Source organism: Piliocolobus tephrosceles, chromosome 12 (genome assembly GCF_002776525.5).
Source record: "Piliocolobus tephrosceles isolate RC106 chromosome 12, ASM277652v3, whole genome shotgun sequence".
NCBI lineage: Eukaryota > Metazoa > Chordata > Mammalia > Primates > Cercopithecidae > Piliocolobus > Piliocolobus tephrosceles.
In genome coordinates this window covers 67576166-67602450 of record NC_045445.1, presented here as the reverse complement: position 1 = coordinate 67602450, position 26285 = coordinate 67576166, and the positions used below count along the sequence as shown (strand labels likewise).

The window sequence follows — 26285 nt, the reverse complement described above, 5'->3', positions numbered from 1 at the left end:
CTTGCATCCCAGGGATGAAGCCCACTTGATCATGGTGCTTAAGCTTTTTGATGTACTGCTGAATCCAGTTTACCAGTATTTTATTGAGGATTTTTGCATCGATGTTAATCAGGGAGATTGGTCTAAAATTCTCTTTTTTTGTTGTGTCTCTGCCAAGCTTTGGTATCAGGATGATGTTGGCCTCATAAAATGAGTTAGGGAGGATTCCCTGTTTTTCTATTGATTGGAATAGTTTCAGAAGGAATGGTAACAGCTCCTCCTTGTACCTCTGGTAGAATTCAGCTGTGAATCCATCTGGTCCTGGACTTTTTTTGGTTGGTAAGCTATTAATTATTGCCTCAATTTCAGAGCCTGCTATTGATCTATTCAGGGATTCAACTTCTTCCTGGTTTAGTCTTGGGAGAGTGTAAGTGTCCAGGAAATTATCCATTTCTTCTAGATTTTGTAGTTCATTTGCATAGAGGTGTTTATAGTATTCTCTGATGGTAGTTTGTAGTTCTGTGGGGTTGGTGGTGATATTCCCATTATCGTTTTTTAATGCGTCTATTTGATTCTTCTCTCTTTTCTTCTTTATTAGTCTTGCTAGTGGTCTATCAATTTTGTTGATCTTTTCAAAAAACCAACTCCTGGATTCATTGATTTTTTGGAGGGCTTTTTGTGTCTCTATCTCCTTCAGTTCTGCTCTGATCTCAGTTATTTCTTGCCCTCTGCTAGCTTTTGAATGTGTTTGCTCTTGCTTCTCCAGTTCTTTTAATTGTGATGTTAGAGTATCAATTTTAGATCTTTCCAGCTTTCTCTTGTGGGCATTTAGTGCTATAAATTTCCCTCTACACACTGCTTTAAATGTGTCCCAGAGATTCTGGTATGTTGTATCTTTGTTCTCATTGGTTTCAAAGAACCTCTTTATTTCTGCCTTCATTTCGTTATGTAGCCAGTAGTCATTCAGGAGCAGGTTGTTCAGTTTCCATGTAGTTGAGCCGTTTTGAGTGAGTTTCTTAGTCCTGAGTTCTTGTTTGATTGCACTGTGGTCTGAGAGACAGTTTGTTATAATCTCTCTTTTTGTACATTTGCTAAGGAGTGCTTTACTTCCAATTATGTGGTCAATTTTGGAATAAGTGTGATGTGGTGCTGAGAAGAATGTATATTCTGTTGATTTGGGGTGGAGAGTTCTATAGATGTCTATTAGGTCCGCTTGGTGCAGAGATGAGTTCAATTCCTGGATATCCTTGTTAACTTTCTGTCTCCTTGATCTGTCTAATGTTGACAGCGGGGTGTTGATGTCTCCCATTATTATTGTATGGGAGTCTAATTCTCTTTGTGAATCTCTAAGGACTTGCTTTATGAATCTGGGTGCTCCTGTATTGGGTTCATATATATTTAGGATAGTTAGCTCTTCCTGTTGAATTGATCCCTTTACCATTATGTAATGGCCTTCTTTGTCTCTTTTGATCTTTGATGGTTTAAAGTCTGTTTTATCAGAGACTACGATTGCAACCCCTGCTTTTTTTTGTTCTCCATTTGTTTGGTAGATCTTCCTCCATCCCTTTATTTTGTGCCTATGTAGGTCTCTGCTTGTGAGATGGGTGTCGTGGATACAGCAAACTTATGGGTCTTGATTCTTTATCCAGTTTGCCAGTCTGTGTCTTTTAATTGGAGCATTTAGTCCATTTACCTTTAAGGTTAATATTGTTATGTGTGAACTTGATCCTGCCAGTATGATATTAACTGGTTATTTTGCTCGTTAGTTGATGCAGTTTCTTCCTAGCCTCGATGGTCTTTACATTTTTGCATGTTTTTGCAATGGCTGGTACCAGTTGTTCCTTTCCATGTTTAGTGCTTCCTTCAGGGTCTCTTGTAAGGCAGGCCAGGTGGTGACAAAATCTCTAAGCATTTGCTTATCTGTAAAGGATTTTATTTCTCCTTCACTAATGAAACTTTGTTTGGCTGGATATGAAATTCTGGGTTTAAAATTCTTTTCTTTAAGAATGTTGAACATTGGCCCTCACTCTCTTCTGACTTGTAGAGTTTCTGCTGAGAGATCTGCTGTTAATCTGATGGGCTTCCCTTTTTGGGTAACCCAACCTTTCTCTCTGGCTGCCCTTAAGATTTTTTCCTTCATTTCAACTTTGGTGAATCTGGCAATTATGTGTCTTGGAGTTGCTCTTCTCAAGGAGTTTATTTGTGGCATTCTCTGTATTTCCTGAATTTGAATGTTGGCCTGCCCTACTAGGTTGGGGAAGTTCTCCTGGATGATATCCTGAAGAGTGTTTTCCAACTTGGTTCCATTTTCCCCCTCAATTTCAGGCACCCCAATCAGATGTAGATTTGGTCTTTTTACATAATCCCATACTTCTTGCAGGCTTTGTTCATTTCCTTTTCTTCTTTTTTCTTTAGATTTCTCTTCTCGCTTCATTTCATTCATTTGATCCTCAATCGCTGATATGCTTTCTTCCAGTTGATCGAGTCAGTTACTGAAGCTTGTGCATTTGTCACGTATTTCTCGTGTCATGGTTTTCATCTCTGTCAGTTCATTTATGGCCTTCTCTGCATTAATTATTCTAGTTATCAATTCTTCTACTCTTTTTTCAAGATTTTTAGTTTCTTTGCGCTGGGTATGTAATTCCTCCTTTAGCTCTGAGAAGTTTGATGGACTGAAGCCTTCTTCTCTCATCTCGTCAAAGTCATTCTCTGACCAGCTTTGATCCGTTGCTGGCGATGAGCTGCGTTCCTTTGGAGGGGGAGATGCGCTCTTATTTTTTGAATTTCCAGCTTTTCTGCCCTGCTTTTTCCCCATGTTTGTGGTTTTGTCTGCCTCTGGTCTTTGATGATGGTGACGTACTGATGGGGTTTTGGTGTAGGTGTTCTTCCTGTTTGTTAGTTTTCCTTCTAATAGTCAGGACCCTCCGCTGTAGGTCTGTTGGAGATTGCTTGAGGTCCACTCCAGACCCTGTTTGCCTGGGTATCAGCAGCAGAGGCTGCAGAACATAGAATATTGCTAAGCAGCGAGTGAACCTGTCTGATTCTTACTTTGGAAGCTTCCTCTCAGGGGTGTACTCCACCGTGTGAGTTGTAGGGTGTTGGTCTACCCCTAGTGGGGGATGTCTCCCAATTAGGCTACTCAGGGGTCAGGGACCCACTGGAGCAGGCAGTCTGTCCCTTCTCAGATCTCTACCTCCGTGTTGGGAGATCCACTGCTCTTTTCAAAGCTGTCAGACAGAGTCATTTGCGTCTGCACAGGTTTCTGCTGCTTTTGTTGTTGTTGTTGTTGTTGTTGTTGTTGTTTAGCTGTGCCCTGTCCCCAGAGGTGGAGTCTACAGAGACAGGCAGGCTTCCTTGAGATGCTGTGAGCTCCACCCAGTTCGAACTTCCCAGTGGCTTTGTTTACCTACTTAAGCCTCAGCAATGGTGGGCGCCCCTCCCCCAGCCTGGCTGCTGCCTTGCCCTTAGATTGCTGACTGCTGTGCTAGCAATGAGGGAGGCTCCGTGGGCGTGGGACTCTCCCGTCTAGGTGTGGGATATAATCTCCTGGTGTGCCCCTTTGCTAAGACCCTTGGTAAAGCTCAGTATTGGGGTGGGAGTTACCCGATTTTCCAGGTGTTGTGTGTCTCAGTTCCCCTGGCTAGGAAAAGGGATTCCTTTCCCCCTTGCACTTCCCAGGTGAGGCGATGCCTCACCCTGCTTCAGCTCTTGCTGGTTGGGCTGCAGCAGCTGACCAGCACTGATTGTCTGGCACTCCCTAGTGAGACGAACCCAGTATCTCAGTTGAAAATGCAGAAATCACCTGTCTTCTGTGTCGCTTGCGCTGGGAGCTGGAGACTGGAGCTGTTCCTATTCGACCATCTTCCCCAGTAGTGTTTTGACCCTCTTGGTCTACCTCCAGTTTCTGTTTCCTTCTTAGAATTTTTGTGGGAGACTTATTTCTGATTTAAGAAAACATGTTATATTTTATTTGTTTCCTCTTTTAACTATATTTTTCTGTACAACTGACTAATATGAATATTGTAGTTAATAGAGGCTTACAAGAAACACTCTTAATTCTCTTATTTGCTCTGATGTGGCCTGTTATATAAATGACCAAGTGGTTTTGTTGATGTCTTTATGAAGTTTTGTAATAGAATAAACTGAGTAAATTGCATTTTATGGGGCTTACTTAGGTTTTTAGTTTAAAGACAATATAGCCACAAGGAGTAGTACTATTTCAATAGAACCCCAAACTGAGTCCTTTTCATCCACAATTCTTTAATTCTCTGTTAAAAATGTCATTATAGAGATGATCTTTATACTTTTGAAAAGTACCTAATTAGATCAATCATTCCAGGTGTCTAAATTATTTTTACAAAAAAAGGTTTCAGAGTTCAGGTCCAACTTGTAAAATGATGGAAAAAAATTATTTTAGCTGTGAGTTGCTTGGCTTATTCATATTTCTTTTTGTCTTTCTGCCCCTTTGGTATATTACTAGATTTCCATCATTTCATAATAGTTTGAAGAAAACCACAGTTAAGGTTAAAATTTGTTGTGACTGTGAAACTTTGCTGTTGAAGTATAAGGACACCCCACCCTGTTCATTGGCTAAGGGGAAATATAATCAAAGTATTCCCTTTGTTCAGTCCATAGTCAATTTGCATTGTTTCTTAATTGTGTCTTTAGATTCTGGGATATGTTGAGTTTAGAAAGTTCATTTTTACTCTGTCAGCATCTGTCTTTTAAAACAATTTCTCATTTGTACACAAATATTTTAGTCTCTTCAATTGTAAGCTACACAAATGTTACTGTATATCTTACATGATACCGTAGTATCTTTTTTGAAGGAGAATACATAATGTTGGTTGCCATTTATAATTAAGCTACTGTGGATCAACCTTTTATGACAAATAACAGACAATTTTGTTATGAGTCTTATGCTACACTGTGATGCAGTTCTCTCTACTTTTCCATGCCCCCAATAAGGGGGTTTTCATTCTACTTCAGCTCCCTTATATCCAGTGACATGTGCATAAAAGATCATGTTGAGCTTAGCAGTGATTCTGACAGTGCTCAGCACAAAGTAGATGCTCAGTACTTCTTTGCTGGATCTAAGTTAGCTATCAAACTTCTTTTTGCATCTCATAAAGATACATGTGTTGAGATATGATTACTTAAGGAATATTCAGGACAATGGGGAGTTGTGATGGTTGCTTTAGGCTGGGTTTGTTTTACCTACAACGGAGAAAAGAGTGACTACCACCCAAAATTTGTTTTATATTCTGAGAAGTCAGGTTTGTTTCATAACTTGAAAAAAATGTCAGTGTTTATTCAAATGAAGAAGCAAAAAATTTCAAACAGTATGCATCCACATAGAGCTCGGCTTAAAATCAGGGATATTTGTGGCATTTCTCACCCTTTGGCCTCCTCCATCTGTCAGCTTTTTGAGAAGGGTGTATATGTTTCCATAAAATTTAGTTGGCTGACAGTAATAACATAAAACTTATTTTAGAGATTATCATTGTATATTTTTAAATTTTTTATTGGTACATGATATTTGTACATATTTATGGGATACATGTTAACTTTTGTTACATGCATAGAATGTGTAATGGTTAACCAGAGGGATATCCAGCATGTTGAGTATTTAGCATTTCTATGTGTTGGGAACATTTCAAGTCCTCTATTTCAGCTGTTTTGAAATATACAATACATTGTTGTTAACTATAGTCACACCCTAACCTGGTATAGAACATTAGGACTTATTCTAACTCTATGTTTGTACCTGTTAACCATTAATTATATAGGCATCCCAAATAGAACACTTAATGGAGAACCTTTAAGGAACTGAACTTTACTTCTTTACGAAAGAAAATTGCATAATAGTGCTTAAGAAAAATGTGTATATTTAATTTCATACTGATAATGTTGGGTCTTAATGGTATTTCACTGTACTAATGGATTTTCTCATTTTGTATTACTTCTATTTTAAACATGAGAGAGCCTAGTTTTTAAAAAGTTTATTTTATTAGTATACCAGTTCTTAATTTAAAAAATGTTCAGCATAATAAAAATAACCAAAATAAAATTCAGGCAGGTCCTCTTCATTTAAATGCTCAGTGGCTTTATACTTGAGTACTTGACTATACAATTTACAGTACTATTAGTTAGGGTATGGCACATGGAAATTCTATTTTGCCATTTCCTGTGCTCATTCAGTTTACTTTGATTTAAAAATTATTAAAATGGTATAAATATTCAGCACCAGATAAGAAAAGTTTTATTTCAAAGTGAAGCAGTACAAAGGTTAATGGCCATATTTTGAACAATGTAGTATGAAGTGGATTCCTTTAGTTGTTCACTTATTAACAATATAACTGGAAAAAGGGAGAAAGAACACAATGTTTATGTTATTTGTGACCTATATTGCCCTTCAAATTCGGAAGTAACACATTGAACTTAAGAATTGTAAGAGGAATAAAGCTTATAAAGCATATACAAAAATCCATTATTTGCGGCTTTCTCTTACATCAGTCATGGAAAAATTTGGCATGGTAGAGAAAAGTGATAGAATTATCTGTATCTTCTATAATACTAATAAAGAACATTATAAAAATTTCATAATCAAAGTTTTCCAGCAGGACAATGGATTGTGTAACAGATACATCTGATGTAGCAGAATTTTCTTTGTTTTACCAGTGCCAAATATAGGTTCATAAATATATTACTGAAGACATTTTAATTTTGAAAGCCTTGCCCTTCTACTTCAGTGATAAAAAATAATTTTTGAAATACAAGGAACATTATTCTTGAAATATAAAGAAACTGCCCTGTGGTCAATGATAGTCTTAACTACTTGTCAGTCAAAAGCAGAAGTTTGTTGAGACATTTAATTACAAGGTAATGTAGTCATCAAAATGTCATTGTGGTAACTGACAGCTCATTTTGGACTGAAAGTGTGCAACTACCTCCCCTGAGGTCAGAGATGTTTGGAGGTTAACTTAGTAATGACAAATCCTTTATTATCACATTATGACATTGAAAAAATGCAGTTACACTAATGAATTAATAACAGTAATAAAATGACAGTCATATTTTCATAATGTACAAGTTGTCAACTACATTTTTTTTACATGGTTGGAATTTTTATTTTATCAGTATATTTGCAGTATATTAATTGTTCCGAATATGGTACAGACACAGAAGGATTTCTAAAATTTTTCAAATGCCATAGTCTATACTTATGGGAATCCAGTGTATCCATACTTTGATTCTACTTATCTTTTTCCCACCTTTTTCTCTGCTGCTATTTTACAAAGCTTTAAAATAAATAAGGAGAATTTGCAATTACCACCAGACCCAGTGTTAATGTGTACTTAACTTCCTTTTTATCTCAGAAAGCTTACTTCTGTCTGAAGAAAATTTTGGCTTAAATGTCTTGTACTTAATGCATTCAGAAGAAAATGAAAGGAGAAGGACAGGGTTTTATATATATTTATTTTATTTTATTATTTTATTTTAAATAGCTGTAGATGCAATCTTTGACTTCCTAACTTTGCATAAATATAGAAAGTAGATCTCCTTAGTATCTAACTTCCTTCTGCCTTGAAATCTTCCAGTTAATGTAACTAGGAGCTGGCTAATAATAGGTTTATGTGTCTAGTGATCTAGCCATGAGTTGGCACTTGACAGTTGACATTTATTTATAAAGAGAATTTGTGGAAAAAAAGATGAGCTGGCTACTGTTTTCATTGACCTGAATTATAGAGAATGAGGTGTATTGCTTTTCAAACTTTTCTGTGGGATAATAGAAGACCTTTTAAAATGGTGATTTGCCCATTCTTTTTATATTTGCTTGCAATTCTTTATTTATATCTTCTCCTGAGTGCACTTAGAAACTTCTGGGTATGCTGGGAAGAAAAGGTTTGCTCTTTGGTACCCAAGTCAGAAAGTTTACCCAAGTCTCTGCCAGGACCATAGATTTAATAAACTGTTAAAAAGGACTGATTTCTTTGAGAGAAGTTTGAAAGTAGTATACAATAGCTTTTAGATTATATATTACTTATATATTTTTATATAGCATATATATTTTATATATAATAATTAGGAAGCTTATGTTATTTTTTCCCCAAAGGAGGGAAGGAATTCTCCAGAGTCAAATATGTTTTAGGGGAGCCTAAAGATTCTTAGGAACTCATTGGTAATATGGCTGTGAATTGGCAGTGTTTTTGCAAGTTTGAAAAGACTATAAATGATAATAAGCAATATATATTGAGTAAATTTTACCGTGTTCTCAGCATTTATGAAGAATATGGCAGTGCTAACACAATCTTCCCAAAATGTATGAAGAGGTAGTATTATTATCTTCATGTTGCAGATGAGAAACTGAAGCACAGGGCAAGTAAGTAGCTTGCCTCAAATTATACATCTATTGTGTTGTGGAGGTGGGATTCAAACCCAGACATTGTGGCCCCATAGTCCATGTTCTTAGGCCATTAAGGATATTGGAGGAAAACATACTGTAAATAACACTTACCAGGAATCAGGAGACGTGAATTCTAGTTTTACTGCTACTAAATAGTCCTTATGGTCTTGCACAAGGTTACTCTCTGGTCCCAAGTTTCCTCACTCCCCAAAATGGACAAGTTCATGGATCTGTAATCTGGTTTTATGAGAACTTCGAAAGCAGGCATTCTTTTTGCATTCACTCTTTGATCATAGAGCTTTCCATTTTAATGTGTATCATTTGTTATGTTGGCTATAGAGGGTGAGGTTAAACAAAAAGCAATATGGGTCCAAATGTGAAATAGAACATATTGGCCTGAGCTGTCCAAAGACAGAATAGACTTATTTAAACAAACGATGCATTTACCATCAACTGGCAATATTCAATCAGAGGATGGATGACCAGTTAGTGGGGTACTGAAGAGAGGACTGAAGTATCAGTTGGGAACTGGGGTAGATCAGAAGACTTTTAATATTCCTTTCTGTCTTGGGATTTTATGCTTCTGCAAATCTCATCAATATTTCATTCATTCATTTAACAAAAGCAATCTACCTGTAGTGATATCTAAGCACATATGTATAATTATGTGAGCATACTATATATATCTTTCTGTACCTACAACCTGACTTACAGAGTGAATCTTGCATGGATTTCATCTATTAAAATAATACATACTATTCAAAGTGATCTACAGATTCAATGCAATACTTAACAATGACATTCTTCACAGAAATCAAAAACACAATCTGAAAATTCATGTTGAACCACAAAAGACTATGAATAGTCAAAGCAATATTGAGTAGAACAAAGCTGGAGGTATCACACTACCTGACTTCAAAATATACTATGGTTATAATAACCAAAACAAGCATGGCATTGACATAAAATCAGACACATAAACTACTGAAACAAAATAGAGAGCCCAGATAAACCCATGCATTTACAGCCAACAGATTTTTGTGCCAAGTACATACAATGGGGGAAAGAACAGTTGCTTCAATAAATGGTGCTAGGAAAACTAGATATCCATATGTGGAAGAACGGAACTAGACCCTTCTGTCTTACCCTATACAAAAATCACCTCAGAGTTGCCCTGGCAACAGCCTTCCCCCAACTATTCCTTTGTTTCTCCAGTGAAAAATGGGCCCCTGCTTGCCCACTGCTTGGAAGCTGCAAACTGTGTTCTCATGAATTTTGGATCCCATTTAGACTTTCATAATCAGTGATGGCAGTAAAGGCATCAACATTGAGAGCTACTGAGTTTTGGTACTCTCATCAGGTGTATTTACGTTATTGGCAACATTATCATCATGTCATGGCTTGGATGCAAAGCCACCAGAATGCCTGTAGGAAGGCTGTGGAATCCTATTTCAGTCTTCCATGGTAATTTCCTCCTGCAGTTCTTCCCTGAAGAGCTTACAATAACCAGGCCAGATATCCTATGTCCTTCTCTGACCATCACGTGACTTGGCAGAACTCCTACCTCAGTTCTACAGATTTCGGAAGGTCTGGGCGGCATCCACATGACAACAGTAGGATCCAGGCATCCATAAGAGAAGAGCAAGCTTAGTCTAAAGAGGAGGAGATGGAGACCAAGTCAGATGGGGAGGTAGAATGCGACCTAAGCAATATGGAAGTCACCCAGGACCTCTGCCAGTACTTTGCAGAGACCCAGAGGCACAGAGAAGACCAATGGTGGCAGCAGCAGCTGGATGCAGAATACCTGGATGACTACAAGAATGCTGACCATGACCTGTACTACAACATCTACTGGTCAGTGGAGGCCCTGACTAAGAGGTCCAGTGAGCAGCAACAGACTGAGAATAAAGCATTTGTTTGGGAGAGTGCCACGAAGATCCAGGCCATGGAGGCTGCAGTGCAGCTGAGCTTTGACAAGCACTGTGACAGAAAAGCAGCCCAAGTATTAGCTGGTCATCACCCTGAAGTTCTGAGCAATGGGCACAGGGACCTTTGAGAGTGCTTTCTAACAGAGTCCCCAGCCTCGCCCTTTTTGGGGGGGTACACACTCTATATCTCTCCTTCTGTACATTTTTCATGGAAAGGGGAATTTGTAGTGAGGCACAAGCGTGTTCACCAATGTCCCAGTTGACCTGCCATGGGTGTATGTACTATGCCAGCCCCTTAGAGGTCAGCCAGGTGTGTACTGTTGACGACATGTGAAATTTTCTCCTGACATAAAATGATAATTTTGTATATATTACACTCTTTTTTGATGTTGTCAATAACAGTTCAATTCATTAAAGTTCTGGCCTAGAAAAAAAATCAAATCGAAAAGGATTAAAGACTCAAATGTAAGTCTCGAAACTATAGAACTACTAAAAGAAAAAGCACAGGAGAAATGCTTCGTGATATTTGTCAGGGCAAGGATTTTTTGGATAAGACCCCAAATTACAGACTACGAAAGCAAAAATAGACAAATGGGATTTCATCAAACTAAAATGCTTCTGCATAGCAAAGGAAATAATTAGCAGAGTGAAGAGATAACATATAGAATGGGAGAAAATATTTATAAATAATGCATCTGACAAGGGGTTGATATCAGGAATATATATATAACAAAATCAGATAACTCAATAGCAGGAAAAAAACCTAAATAATCTGATTTAAAAATGGGCAAAGACCTGCATACACATTTCTCAAAAGAAGATATACAAATTACGAATAACCAGTGGGAATATGACAAAATTTCTAACATCACTCATCATCAGGGAAATGCAAATCCAAACCACAATGAGATATCATCTCACACCAGTTAGAATGGCTGTTGTCAAAAAGACAAAAAACTAAGAAATGTTGACAATGATACAGTTAAAAGGGAACTCTTATACACTGTTGGTGGGAATGTAAATTAATATAGTCATATGGAAAATACTATGGAGGTTTCTCAAAAAAATGAAAAGTAGAACTACATGTAACTCAACAATCCTACCACTGAATATATATCCAAAGAAACTGAAATTAATTTTTCAAAGAGATACCTATACTCCCATCTCTATTCCAGCACTATTTGTATTAGCAAAGATATAAAATCAACCTAAACGTCCATCAAAGGATGAATAGCTAAAGAAAATGTAGTATTTATAAACAATGGAATGTTACTCAGCTACAAAAAGGAATGAAATCCTGTTTTTGCAGCAGCATGGATAAACCTGGAGGATGTTATGTTAGGTAAAATGAGCCAGGCACCAAAGGACAAATATCACATCATCTTACTCATATGTGAAACCTAAATAAGTTGATGTCTGTGATGGTTGGTACTGAGTGTCAACTTGATTGGATCGAGAGATACAGAGTAATAATTCTGGGTGTGTCTGTGTGGATTTTGCCCAAAAGAGATTAACATATGAGTCAGTGGACTGAGGAATGCAAATCCAGCCTTAATCTGGTGGGCAAAATCTAATCAGCTTCCAGCAAATGCAAAGCAGGCAGAAAAACATGAAAAGGCAAGATGACCCTAGCCTCCTAGCCTACATGTGTCTCCTGCACTGGATGCTTCCTTCTCTCAAACACTGGACTCCAAGTTCTTCAGTTTTGCAACTCGGACTGGCTCTCCTTGGTCCTCAACTTGCAGACAGCCTATTGTGGGACCTTGTGATTTTCTAAGTTAATACTCAATAAACTCATATATATATCTTATTAATTCTGTCCCTCCCAGAGAACCTTGACTAATAAAGATTTTGGTACCAGAAGTGGGGTGATACTAGAGGAACAGAATATAAATGATAGAGTTTATTTCCTTGATTTTGTGTTTTCTGAAGATGGCTGCTTAATATGAGTAGACCCAAAAATGTGAAGGACTCTACTTCTAATAGTATGGAGAACACCGATAGTCCTTGGCATGAACTATTTGGAGAGTTATGCAAAATAAATGCATTTGATACTCCTGATTCACTGCTCATGAGAGGCAAGGAGTTTAGTGGGTCTATACATAATACTGTTGGCCATATATGGAGAACCAAGGAACATAATGAATCTGGTTGGTTGCTCTGAAGTTCAGTGGACAAAGTGATGAAAGAAAATGATGAACTCAAGGATTCTGTCTCCTGACTTAAGAAGCAGATACTGAGCCTCAAATCTGCTAAGATTGCCCTGAGTGAGAGTCTTTTGTCCTATAGAGAAAGAGCTGACATTGTAGAAAAACAGACACAAGCTCTTATAATGAAAGTGGCTAATCTGCAATGAAAGATGCGTAGACTTCCTTGCCACGTGTCTACTGTTAAAGTGAGGGCATTTATTGGAAAAGAACGGGACCCTGCAACTTGGAATGGGGATGTGTGAGAAGACCCTGATGAAGCTGAGGACACTGTGTTTGCAAATTCTGAGGAACCTTTTTTGACAGAAGGAACAGCATTCCCATCCGCAGTAGTGGCAACATCTCCTCCCTGACCCAGGCTGCCATCAGCCTTTCCACCTTTGTCTGAGGAGATAAACCCTGCACTGCCTGAGGCAACAGTGATGGCCTCCATTGAGGCAGTTGCCAGGCAGGATAATGTTGATTCTCCTCAGAAGCCACCCCGAACACCTCTGTTCGCTTCTAGACCTATAACTGGAATAAAGTCGTGGTGGGTCCCTAGAGGTGAGGTTGAGAGTGTGACCCCTGAGGAGGTGTGCTACACTTGAAAACAACTGTCTGAGTTCTCTAAATTATATAAACAGCAATCTGGAGGACAGGAATGGGAATGGATACAAAGGGCATGGGATAATGGTGGAAGCAACATAGAGTTGGTTCAGGCAGAATTTACTGATTTGGGCCCACTAAGTAGGGACTCTGCCTTTAATGTTGCAGCTCAGGGAGTTAAAAAAAGGTTTTAATAGTTTACTTGCTTGGTTAGCTGAAATATGGATTAAAAGATGGCCCACTGTGAGTGAGTTGGAAATGCCTGATCTCCCTTGGTTTAATGTAGAGGAAGGGATCCAAAGGCTTAGGAAGATTGGGAACGTGGATTGGATTAGTCACTTTAGACCTACTCATCCCAGCTGGGAGAGTTCAGAAGATATACCCTTGATCCATGCCTTGTGAAATAGATTTGTGAGGGCAGTACCTGTATCTTTGAAGAGCCTATAGTTGTTCTTTTCCACATATTAGGTTCTCTGACGGTGGGAATCACAATTACTCAACCACAAAATTTAAATACAATGGGAATAATTGGATCTTGGACCCTTAGGTGGCAGAGGCCAAGTGGCAGCACTCAGCTGTCAAAGGCAAGGTGGGCATAGCTACCATAATGGATAAAAGAGGCAAATCAGCAATCGCATAGAGCTCTGGCATTGGCTAATTAATCACAGTATTCCTAGAAGTGAAATTGATAGGAAGTCTACTGCATTCCTTCTTAAATTATACAAACAGAAAACTTGTAGGTAGAATGGACAAAATACTAAATTGAATTATAAAATCAGAGAATCCTGCCCCCTTAATGAATTTCCAGACTTGAGCCAGTTTACAGAACCAGAACCTCTTGAATGAAGGGGAGGCCAGGTCCCCTTGAGGAAGGACCACACTACACTATCAACAATTTATGTTGTGAATCTTTCTCCCATCCTTCCCCAAGGAGACCACTGGCCTTTTACCAGGGTAACTGTGCACTGGGGAAAGGGAAATGATCAGGCATTTGGGGACTACTGGATACTGGCTCTGAGCTGATGTTGATTCCAGGCAACTCATAATGTCAATGTGATCCTTCAGTTAAAGTACAGGCTTATGGAGGTCAGGTAATTAATGGAGTTTTATCTCAGGTCTGACTTACAGTGGGTCCAGTGAGTCACTGGACTCATCCTGTGGTCATTTACTCAGTGCCAGAATGCATAATTGGCATAGACATACTTAGCAGCTGGCAGAACCCCCACATTGGCTCCCTGACTGGTAGGGTGAGGGCTATTATGGTGAGAAAGGCCAAATGGAAGCCGTTAGAGCTGCCTCTACCTAGAAAATTGTAAATTAAAAACGATATCACATCCCTGAAGGGATTGCGGAGATTAGTGCCACCATCAAGGACTTGAAAGACACAGAGGTGGCGATTCCCACTACATCTCTGTTAAATTCTCCCATTTGGCCTGTACAGAAGACAGATAGGTCTTAGAGAATGACAGTGGATTACTGTAATCTTAACCAAGTGGTGACTCCAATTGCAGCGGCTGTACCAGATATGGTTTGATTGCTTGAGCAAAATAACACATCTCCTGGTACCTGGTACACAACCATTGACTGTACAAATGCCTTTTTCTCCATTCCTGTTTATAAGCCCCACTAGAAGCAATTTGTCTTCAGAAGGCAAGGACAGCAATATACTTTTACTCTCCTACTGCAGGGGTATATCTAGTCTCCATCTTTCTGTCGTTATCTTATTTGGAGAGCCCTTAGACCCTGTTTGCTTCCACAAGATATCACACTGGTCCATTACATTGATGACATTATGTTGATTGGATCCAGTGCGCAAGAAGTAGTAAACACATTGGAGACATTTGCATACCAGAGAATGGGAAATAAATCTGACTAAAATTTAGGGACAATCTACCTCACTGAAATTTCTAGGGGTTTAGTGGTTTGGGGCCTGTTGAGATATTCTAAAGTAGAAAATAAATTGCTGTATTTGACCCTCCTACCACCAAGAAAGAGGCACAATGCCTAGTAGGCTTATTTGGATTTTGGAGGCAATACATTCCTCATTTGGGTGTGTTACTCCAGCCCGTTTACCCAGTGACCCCCAAAGGCTGCCAGTTTTGGGTGGAGTCCAGAACAGAAGAAGGCTCTGCAACAGGTCCAGGCTGCTGTGCAAGCCATCTGCCACTTGGCACATATGACCCAGCAGATCCAATGGTGCTTGAGGTTTCAGTGTCAGATAGGGATGCTGTTTGGAGCCTTTGGCGGGCTCCCATAGGGGAACCACAGCAAAGGCCTCTAGGATTTTGGAGCAAGACCTTGTCATCTTCTGAAGATAACTACTCTCCTTTTAAGAGACAGCTCTTGACCTAGTACTGGGCTTTGGTGGAAACTGAACGTTTGACTATGGGTCATCAAGTCACCATGCGACCTGTGCTGCCTATCATGAACTGGGTACTTTCTGACCCATCTAGCCGTAAAGTGGGTCATGCACAGCAGCATTCCATCATCAAATGGAAGTTGTATATACGTGATTGGGCTTGCTCAGGCAGGTCCTGGAGGCACAAGTAAATTACATGAGGAGGTAGCTTATATGCCCATGTTCTCCACTCCAGCCACCCTGCCTTCTCTCCCCCAGCCTGCACCAATGGTCTCATGTGGAGTTCCCTATGATCAGTTGACAGAGGAAGAGAAGACTAGGGCCTGGTTCAGATAGTTCTGCACGATATGCAGGCACCACCCAAAAGTGGACAGCTGCAGCACCACAGCCTGTTTCGAGGACATCCTTGAAGGACAGCGATGAAGAGAAATATTCCTAGTGGGCAGAACTTCAAGCAGTGCACCTGGTTGTGCACTTTGCATGGAAGGAGAAATGACCAGATGTGCGATTATATACTGATTCATGAGGTGTAGCCAATAGTTTGGTTGGATGGTCGGGGACTTGGGAAAAGCATGATTGGAAAATTGGTGACAAAGAAATTTAGGGAAGAGGTATGTGTGTGGAACTCTCTGAGTGGTCAGAAACTGTGAAGATATTAGTATCCCATGTGAGTGCTCACAAATGGGTGACATCAGTGGAGGAGGAGTTTAATAATCAAGTGGATAGGATGACCCATTCTCTGGATACCACTCAACCTCTTTCCCCAGCCACCCCTGTCATTGCCCAATGAGCCCATGAACAAAGAGGCCATGGCGGCAGGGATGGAGGTTATGCATGGGCTCAGCAACATGAACTTCCACTCACCAAGGCTGATCTTGCTATGGCCACTGCTGAGTGCTCCATTTTCTAGCAGCAGAGATCAACACCAAGCCCTCGATATGGCCCCATTCCTTTGGGTAATCAGCTAGCTACGTGGTGGCAGGTTGATTATATTGGACCTCTTCCATCATGGAAAGGACAGAGGTTTGTCCTCACAGGAATAGACACTTACTCCAGATATGAGTTTTCCTTTCCTGCATGCAATGCTTCTGCCAAGACTACCATCCGTGGACTCATGGAATGCGTTATCCACCATCACGGTATTCCACACAGCATTGCCTCTGATGAAGGCACTCACTTTATGGCTAAAGAAGTGCAGCAGTGGGCTCAGGCTTATGGAATTCACTGGTCTTACCATGTTCCCGATCATCCTGAAGCAGCTGAATTGATAGAACGGTGGAATGGTCTTTTGAAGTCACAATTACAACACCAACTAGGTGACAATGCTCTGCCAGGCTGGGGATAAGTTCTCCAGAAGGCCATGTATGCTCTGAATCAGCGTCCAATATATGGTACTGTTTCTCTTATAGCCAGGATTCATGGGTCCAGGAATCAAGGGGTGGAAGTGGAAGTGGCACCAGTCACCATCACTGCTAGTGATCTACTAGTGAAATGTTTGCTTCCTGTTCCTGCGACATTATGTTCTGCTGTTCTAGAGGTCTTAGTTCCAGAGGGAGGAACGCTGCCACCAGGAAACACAACAAAAATTCCATTGAACTGGAAGTTATGTTCGGCACCTGGACACTTTGGGGCTCCTCCTATCTTTAAGTTAACAGATTGAGAAGGGAGTTACAGTGTTGGCAGGGGTGATTGATGCAGACTATCAAGATGAAATCAGTCTATTACTCCACAACAGAGGTAAGGAAGAGTGTGCATGGAATACAGGAGATCCATTAGGGCGTCTCTTAGTATTACCATGCCCTGTGATTAAGGTCAATGGGAAACTATGACAGCCCAATCCAGGCAGGACTACAAATGACCCAGACCCTTCGGGAATGAAGGTTTAGGTCACTCTACCAGGAAAAAAGAACACAACCTGCTGAGGTGCTTGCTGAAGGCAACAGGAATACAGAATGTGTAGTAGAAGAAGGTAGTCATCATTACCAGCTACAATTATGTACCAGCTGCAGAAACGAGGATCGTGTCATAAGTATTTCCTCCTTTTGTTAAAAACATGTTTATGCATGTATACACTTGTACTAAGAAAATATCTTGATTTTATTTCCTGTTCCTTTATCATGTAACATGAGATTTATTGACTCCATATCAGCATTTAAGTATTGTTAACTTTACGTAATAGTATTTGGGTTGGTGCCATTTCAGTTGTATGAAGGATAGTTGTATTATGTTAGGCGTAATTATGACCTCACTATTTTCTTTATTTGAAGATTATGTATGATCTCAGGACATGTCTATGGGTTCAAGTTGACAAGGGGTGGACTTATGATGGTTAATACTGAGTATCAACTTGATTGGATTGAGGAATATAGAGTATTAATTCTGGGTGTGTCTGTGTGGGTGTTGCCAAAAGAGATTAAAATTTGAGTCAGTGGGCTGAGGAAGGCAGATCTGGTTCGCAGAATCTAATCATCTGCCAGTGAATATAAACCAGGCAGAAAAACGTGAAAAGCAAGACTGTCAGCCTACATTTTTCTCCCTTGCTGGATGCTCCCTGCTCTTGAGTATTGGACTCCAAGTTCTTCAGTTTTGGGACTTGGACTGGCTCTCCTTGCTCCTCAGCTTGCAGACAGCCTATTGTGGGACCTTGTGATTGTGTAAGTTAATACTCAATAAACTCTCCTATTAGTTCTGTCCCTCTCAGAGAACTCCTAGAAGTACAGAGTAGAATAGTGATTACTAGAGACTGGTGAAGCGGGAGAGGAGTGGGAATGGAGAGAAATTGTTCAACTGGTACAAAGGTACTGCTAGAGAAGAGGAATAATTTCCGGTGTTATATTGTGCAGTAGGGTGACTATAGTTAATAATAATGTATTATATATTTCAAAGTAGCTGAAAGAGAGAATCTTGAAATGTTATCACAACATTGAAATAAGCTAATCACCATGATATGATTATTATACAATATATACATGTATTGAAACATCACACTGCACCCTATAAACTTGTACTATTATTATATCAGTTATAATAATTTAAAAACTCACATTAAAAAGCTTGTAGATCTAGTTCTAAAAAAGCTGAAATGTAATATGCAATGTTGCTTATTTTTAAAAGACAAATGGTTACAATGTTTTTGTTTAGGATGAAAGTAGATCTGTACCTTAATATGACATTGCACAGGAGATTTCAGTTACATAGTCAGTAGAAGTTTTGGTATGGAGCATATTCAAAGTAAATGAAACTGCATAAAGAATGGCGCCTGGAATGAATTATACTCCACTTGACACTTCTTCATTTCTCAATTCAAAACAACTGAGTGGCCATAGGTATGCGCTCTGAAGAAAACAGTAACTCAACTTGAATGCAGGTCCTACCATTACTACCTGTGAAACTTGGAAAGTAATTCAACCATTTCAAGTATCACTTTCCTCATTTGTAAACTGGGGGCAATAGCAGACCTGTATCCTAGGGTTATTATTAGAATTAAATGATTTAATGCATGGGTCTTTACACTATTATTTATATCTATGTTCTTTTGGTTCTTTTTTTTAACATATGATCCATTATCAACTTCAAAACTTATAGTAGAAGATTGGTGGTGTGAAAACATACCTCATTTTATTGGACTTTACTTTATCGTGCTTCTCAGATATTTCCTTTTTAACAAATTGTGGCAACCCCACATTAAGCAAGTGTTTCAACAGTGTATTTCTGATAGCATTTGCTCACTTTGTGCCTCTGTGTCACATTTTGGTAATACTTGCAATACTGCAAATGGTTTCATTATTATTATATCTGTTAGGGTGATCTGTGATCAGTGATCTTTGATATTCTCACTGTCATTGATTTGGAGCACCAGAAACCATGCCCATGTAAAATGGTAAGTTAATAAACATGTGTGTTCTCACGGCTCTCCTGTTTGGCTATTTCTTAGTCTCTCTCTCCTTGGGTCTCCCTATTCCCTGAGTCACAACAGTATTAATACTAGGCCAATTAATGACCCAACAAGGGCCTGTAAGTGTTTAAGTGAAAGGAAAAATCACATGTCTCTAGCCTTAAATCAAAAGCTAGAAATGGGCCAGGTGCCTTAGATCACACGTTTAATTATAGCACTTTGGGAGGCCTAGGCTAGAGGATCACTTGAGCCCAGGAGTTTGAGACCAGCCTGGGCAATATAGCAAAACCTCATCTCTACAAAAAACTTAAAAAAATTAGCTTGGCATATGGGTTCATGCCTGTAGTCCCAGCTGATAGGGAGGCTGAAATAGGAGGATCACTTGGGCCCAGGGGGTAGAGGCTGCAGTGAGCCATGAGTGTGCCACTACTCTCCAGCCTGGGTTACACATCAAGACTCCGTGTGATAAAAAAGAAGCGAGAAATGATTAAGCTTATTGAAGCTTGTGGAAAACCTCTAAGATAGGCAAAAGTCTAGGCCTCTTATGCCAAACAACTATCCAGATCTTAATGCAAAGGAAAAGTTTTTGAGGAAAGTTAAAAGTGCCACATCAGTGAACGCACAGATAAGAAAGCAAAATAGACTTTTGCTGATATGAAGAAAATTTGTGTAATCTGGCTAGAACATCAAATCAGCCACAACATTCCCTTAAGCCAAAGCCTAATCCAGAGCAAAGCCCTATCTCTCTTCAATTCTGTGAATGCTGAGAGAGGTAAGAAGCTGCAGAAGAAAAGATGGAAGCTAGCCAAAGTCAGTTCATGAGGATTTAAAGAAAGAAGCTGTCTCCACAATATAAAAGAGCGAGGTGAAGCAGCAAGTGCTGATTTAGAATCCAGCTAAGATAACTGAGGAAATTGTTTGGCAACATTAGATAACAGATTTTCAGTGTAGATGAAACAGCCTCATAGTGGGAAAACATGCTGTCTAGAACTTTTGTAGCTGGAGAGAAGTCAATGCCAGGCTCCAAAACGTCAAAACACAGGCTGACTCTCTTGTTAGAGTCTAATGCAGTTGGTGACTTTAGTTGAAACCATGCTCATTTACCATTCTGAAAATCTTAAGGACCTTAAAAATATGCTAAATCTACTCTGCCTGTGCTATGCAAATGGCACAATAAAACTTGGGTGACAGACTGCACGTTTTTTTTACAGCACAGTTTACTGAATATTTTAAGCCCACTATTGAAACCCACTGTTCAGAAAGAAGAAGATTTCTTTCAATATATTACTGTTCATAGAGAAAGCATCTGGTTACCTAAGAGCCGTGATGGAGATGTACAGGAGATTCATGTTGTTTTCATGCCTGCTAACACAGCATCCATTCTGCAGCCCATGGATCAAGGAGTAATTTTGATGTTCAAATCTCTTTTTCCAAGAATACATTTTGTAAGGCTACAGTGGCCACAGATAGTGATTCCTGTGATGTATCTGGAAAAAGTCAGTTGAACACCTTCTGGAAAAGATTCACCATTCTAGTTGCCATTAAGAACATCTGTGACTTACAGGAGGAGGTCGACATCAATAGGAGTTTGTAAAAACTTGATTCCAGCCCTCAGGGATGACTGAGGTATTCAAAAGACTTCACTGGAAGATGTAACTGCAGATGTTGTAGTGAAGCTGCCTCGTTGTCTAGAGTAAATACCGAAGTTCTTGCTCTCACAGCCAAGGAAATTGAGGTCACGGACACACACATAGACACAAACACAGAGTGAGATTGGAGCAGGAGTTTAATAGGCAAAAGAAAAGAACAGCTCTCTGTCATAGAGAGGGCTCCGAAGTGGGTTACCAAGTTGTAATAAAAATGTCAGGGATTTTATAAGTGGGCTGGTGAGGATGAGGTGTCTTATCATCCTAAGGTCCAAAGATTTAGTTGGGACAAGGTGTGCTATCTTTTTAGAGCAGAGTTTTTCTATCAGCTCTCACCCCATTCCTTGATCATGTAGGCAGACTCAGTCTGTCCTGCTCCGTGCTCCTTTTTTTTTTTTTCTTATCTGGGACGGAGAGTTTCTGTGTCGGTTCCCAGACATCTTCTTACAGCTACAAGGCATCCCCCCTGTGTCTGCTTCTTGATTCCCTATCTTAGTGTGCCTGTGTCTGCTTCTAGATTCCCTATCTTAGTGGACCTAAGGGGAAAGGAATGTGCTTATTAAGGCCCACTGTTTTCACTGGGGCTCATTGTATGAGTGTGAAGTTTGGGACTCACCCAGGAGACTCCCCGCTCCTTCTGTGCCCGAGTTGATTTTTTTTTTTTTTTTTTGCTGTTGAAATATTTATTTGTACAACCAAATGGCTATAATATTTATATGGGCTGACTTTTAAAATAAGCTTTTTTACAAAAATTATTTTTTAAAATAAAATTCTTTCTAAAAAATAAAATTATATATTTCCTTGTAAATTAATGCAAAATATTAAAAATTATATAGATTATCTGGACATTAAAATAGCACAAATCACATTTTTCTCTAAAACTGATTCATTGATATTTTTCTGTAATATGATTTTATATGCAATAATGTATTATTATTTCAAAATGCTCTGATTCTTTTTACTTTTATTCTTTTTAATTTTTCAAAAATTGCCTGTAATCTTCTTAAAGTTACTTTTTATATGACTATATTTTAAATAGACACGTTTACTTTTCTCTGTAGTCTATAACAATTTAATTGAGAAAATATTCTATTTATGGGTGCCGATGTACCTAGTAAGCTCAGAGAAAATACTATTAATTGGAGGATACTCTCAATTCTAATTTTTATGAAATGTATAAATGTGCATATATTTTTATACGTAGTGTCTTTTTTTTTTCTTTTTATTATTATACTTTAAATTCTAGGGTACATGTGCATAACGTGCACGTTTGTTACATATGTATACTTGTGCCATGTTGGAGTGCTGCACCCATCAACTCGTCAGCACCCATCAATTCGTCATTTATATCAGGTATAACTCCCCAATGCAATCCCTCCCCCCTCCCCCCTCCCCACGATAGGCCCCGGTGTGTGATGTTCCCCTTCCCGAGTTCAAGTGATGTCATTGTTCAGTTCCCACCTATGAGTGAGAACATACAGTGTTTGGTTTTCTCTTCTTGTGATAGTTTGCTAAGAATGATGGTTTCCAGCTGCATCCATGTCCCTACAAAGGATGCAAACTCATCCTTTTTTATGGCTGCATAGTATTCCATGGTGTATATGTGCCACATTTTCTTAATCCAGTCTGTCACAGATGGACATTTGGGTTGATTCCAAGACTTTGCTATTGTGAATAGTGCCGCAATAAACATACGTGTGCATGTGTCTTTACAGCAGCATGATTTATAATCCTTTGGGTATATACCCAGTAGTGGGATGGCTGGGTCATATGGTACATCTAGTTCTAGATCCTTGAGGAATTGCCATACTGTTTTCCATAATGGTTGAACTAGTTTACAATCCCACCAACAGTGTAAAAGTGTTCCTATTTCTCCACATCCTCTCCAACACCTGTTGTTTCCTGATTTTTTAATGATTGCCATTCTAACTGGTGTGAGATGGTATCTCATTGTGGTTTTGATTTGCATTTCTCTGATGGCCAGTGACGATGAGCATTTTTTCATGTGTCTGTTGGCTGTATGAATGTCTTCTTTTGAGAAATGTCTCTTCATATCCTTTGCCCACTTTTTGATGGGGTTGTTTGTTTTTTTCTTGTAAATTTGTTTGAGTTCTTTGTAGATTCTGGGTATTAGCCCTTTGTCAGATGAGTAGGTTGCAAAAATTTTCTCTCATTCTGTAGGTTGCCTGTTCACTCTGATGGTAGTTTCTTTTGCTGTGCAGAAGCTCTTTAGTTTAATCATATCCCATTTGTCAATTTTGGCTTTTGCTGCCTTTGCTTTTGGTGTTTTAGACATGAAGGTCTTGCCCATGCCTATGTCCTGAATGGTACCACCTAGGTTTTCTTCTAGGGTTTTTATGGTATTAGGTCTAACATTTAAGTCTCTAATCCATCTTGAATTAATTTTCGTATAAGGAGTAAAGAAAAGATCCAGTTTCAGCTTTCTACTTATGGCTAGCCAATTTTCCCAGCACCATTTATTCAACAGGGAATCTTTTCCCCATTTCTTGTTTCTCTCAGGTTTGTCAAAGATCAGATGGCTGTAGATGTGAGGTATTATTTCTGAGGACTCTGTTCTGTTCCATTGGTCTATATCTCTGTTTTGGTACCAGTACCATGCTGTTTTGGTTACTGTAGCCTTGTGGTGTAGTTTGAAGTCAGGTAGCGTGATGCCTCCAGCTTTGTTCTTTTGACTTAGGATTGTCTTTGCAATGAGGGCTCTTTTTTGGTTCCATATGAACTTTAAAGCCGTTTTTTCCAATTCTGTGAAGAAACTCATTGGTAGCTTGATGGGGATGGCATTGAATCTATAAATAACCTTGGGCAGTATGGCCATTTTCACAATATTGATTCTTCCTATCCGTGAGCATGGTATATTCTTCCATTTGTTTGTGTCCTCTTTGATTTCACTGAGCAGTGGTTTGTAGTTCTCCTTGAAGAGGTCCTTTACATCCCTTGTAAGTTGGATTCCTAGGTATTTTATTCTCTCTGAAGCAATTGTGAATGGAAGTTAATTCATAATTTGGCTCTCTGTTTGTCTGTTACTGGTGTATAAGAATGCTTGTGATTTTTGCACATTAATTTTGTATCCTGAGACTTTGCTGAAGTCGCTTATCAGCTTAAGGAGATTTTGGGCTGAGACAATGGGGTTTTCTAAATATACAACCATGTCATCTGCAAACAGGGACAATTTGACTTCTTCTTTTCCTAACTGGATACCCTTTATTTCTTTCTCTTGCCTGATTGCCCTAGCCAGAACTTCCAACACTATGTTGAATAGGAGTGGTGAGAGAGGGCATCCCTGTCTTTTGCCAGTTTTCAAAGGGAATTTTTCCAGTTTTTGCCCATTCAGTATGATATTGGCTGTGGGTTTGTCATAAATAGCTCTTATTATTTTGAGGTACGTTCCATCAATACCAAATTTATTGAGTGTTTTTAGCATGAAGGGCTGTTGAATTTTGTCAAAAGCCTTTTCTGCATCTATTGAGATAATCATGTGGTTTTTGTCTTTGGTTCTGTTTATATGCTGGATTACGTTTATTGATTTGCGTATGTTGAACCAGCCTTGCATCCCAGGGATGAAGCCCACTTGATCATGGTGGATAAGCTTTTTGATGTGCTGCTGAATCCGGTTTGCCAGTATTTTATTGAGGATTTTTGCATCGATGTTCATCAGGGAGATTGGTCTAAAATTCTCTTTTTTTGTTGTGTCTCTGCCAGGCTTTGGTATCAGGATGATGTTGGCCTCATAAAATGAGTTAGGGAGGATTCCCTCTTTTACAATTGATTGGAATAGTTTCAGAAGGAATGGTACCAGCTCCTCTTTGTACCTCTGGTAGAATTCAGCTGTGAATCCATCTGGTCCTGGACTTTTTTTGGTTGGTAGGTTATTAATTATTGCCTCAATTTCAGAGCCTGCTATTGGTCTATACAGGGATTCAACTTCTTCCTGGTTTAGTCTTCGAAGAATGTAAATGTCCAGGAAATTATCCATTTCTTCTAGATTTTCTAGTTTATTTGTGTAGAGGTGTTTATAGTATTCTCTGATGGTAGTTTGTATTTCTGTGGGGTCGGTGGTGATATCCCCTTTACCATTTTTAATTGCGTCTATTTGATTCTTCTCTCTTTTCTTCTTTATTAGTCTTGCTAGCAGTCTGTCAATTTTGTTGATCTTTTCAAAAAACCAACTCCTGGATTCATTGATTTTTTGGAGGGTTTTTGTGTCTCTATCTCCTTCAGTTTTGCTCTGATCTTAGTTATTTCTTGCCTTCTGCTAGCTTTTGAATGTGTTTGCTCTTGCTTCTCCAGTTCTTTTAATTGTGATGTTAGAGTATCAATTTTAGATCTTTCCAGCTTTCTCTTGTGGGCATTAGTGCTATAAATTTCCCTCTACACACTGCTTTAAATGTGTCCCAGAGATTCTGGTATGTTGTATCTTTGTTCTCATTGGTTTCAAAGAACACCTTTATTTCTGCCTTCATTTCGTTATGTACCCAGTAGTCATTCAGGAGCAGGTTGTTCAGTTTCCATGTAGTTGAGCGGTTTTGATTGAGTTTCTTAGACCTGAGTTCTAGTTTGATTGCACTGTGGTCTGAAAGACAGTTTGATATATTTTCTGTTCTTTTACATTTGCTACGGAGTGCTTTACTTCCAATTATGTGGTCAATTTTGGAATAAGTGCGATGTGGTGCTGAGAAGAATGTATATTCTGTTGATTCAGGGTGGAGAGTTCTATAGATGTCTATTAGATCCGCTTGGTGCAGAGATGAGTTCAATACCTGGATATCCTTGTTAACTTTCTGTTTCGTTGATCTGTCTAATGTTGACAGTGGAGTGTTGACGTCTCCTGTTATTATTGTATGGGAGTCTAAGTCTCTTTGTAAGTCTCTAAGGACTTGCTTTATGAATTTGGGTGCTCCTGTGTTGGGTGCATATATATTTAGGATAGTTAGCTCTTCCTGTTTAATTGATCCCTTTACCATTATGTAATGGCCTTCTTTGTCTCTTTTGATCTTTCATGGTTTAAAGTCTATTTTATCAGAGACTAGGATTGCAACTCCTGCTTTTTTTTGTTCTCCATTTGCTTGGTAGATCTTCCTCCATCCCTTTATTTTGAGCCTATGTATGTCTCTGCATGTGAGATGGGTCTCCTGAAGACAGCAGACTGATGGGTCTTGACTCTTTATCCAGTTTGCCAGTCTGTGTCTTTTAATTGGAGCATTTAGTCCATTTACATTTAAGGTTAATATTGTTATGTGTGAACTTGATCCTGCCATTAT

The 26285-nt window shown here is 39.1% G+C and overlaps 1 protein-coding gene and 1 pseudogene across 2 annotated transcripts in view; both read left to right on the top strand.

The window, feature by feature from the left end:
* DACH2 (dachshund family transcription factor 2) overlaps positions 1-26285 on the top strand; it is a 714928-nt gene that overhangs the window by 159060 nt on the left and 529583 nt on the right. The gene's annotated exons all lie outside the window — the stretch shown is intronic.
* Positions 4988-10419, top strand: LOC111535841 (annotated as a pseudogene).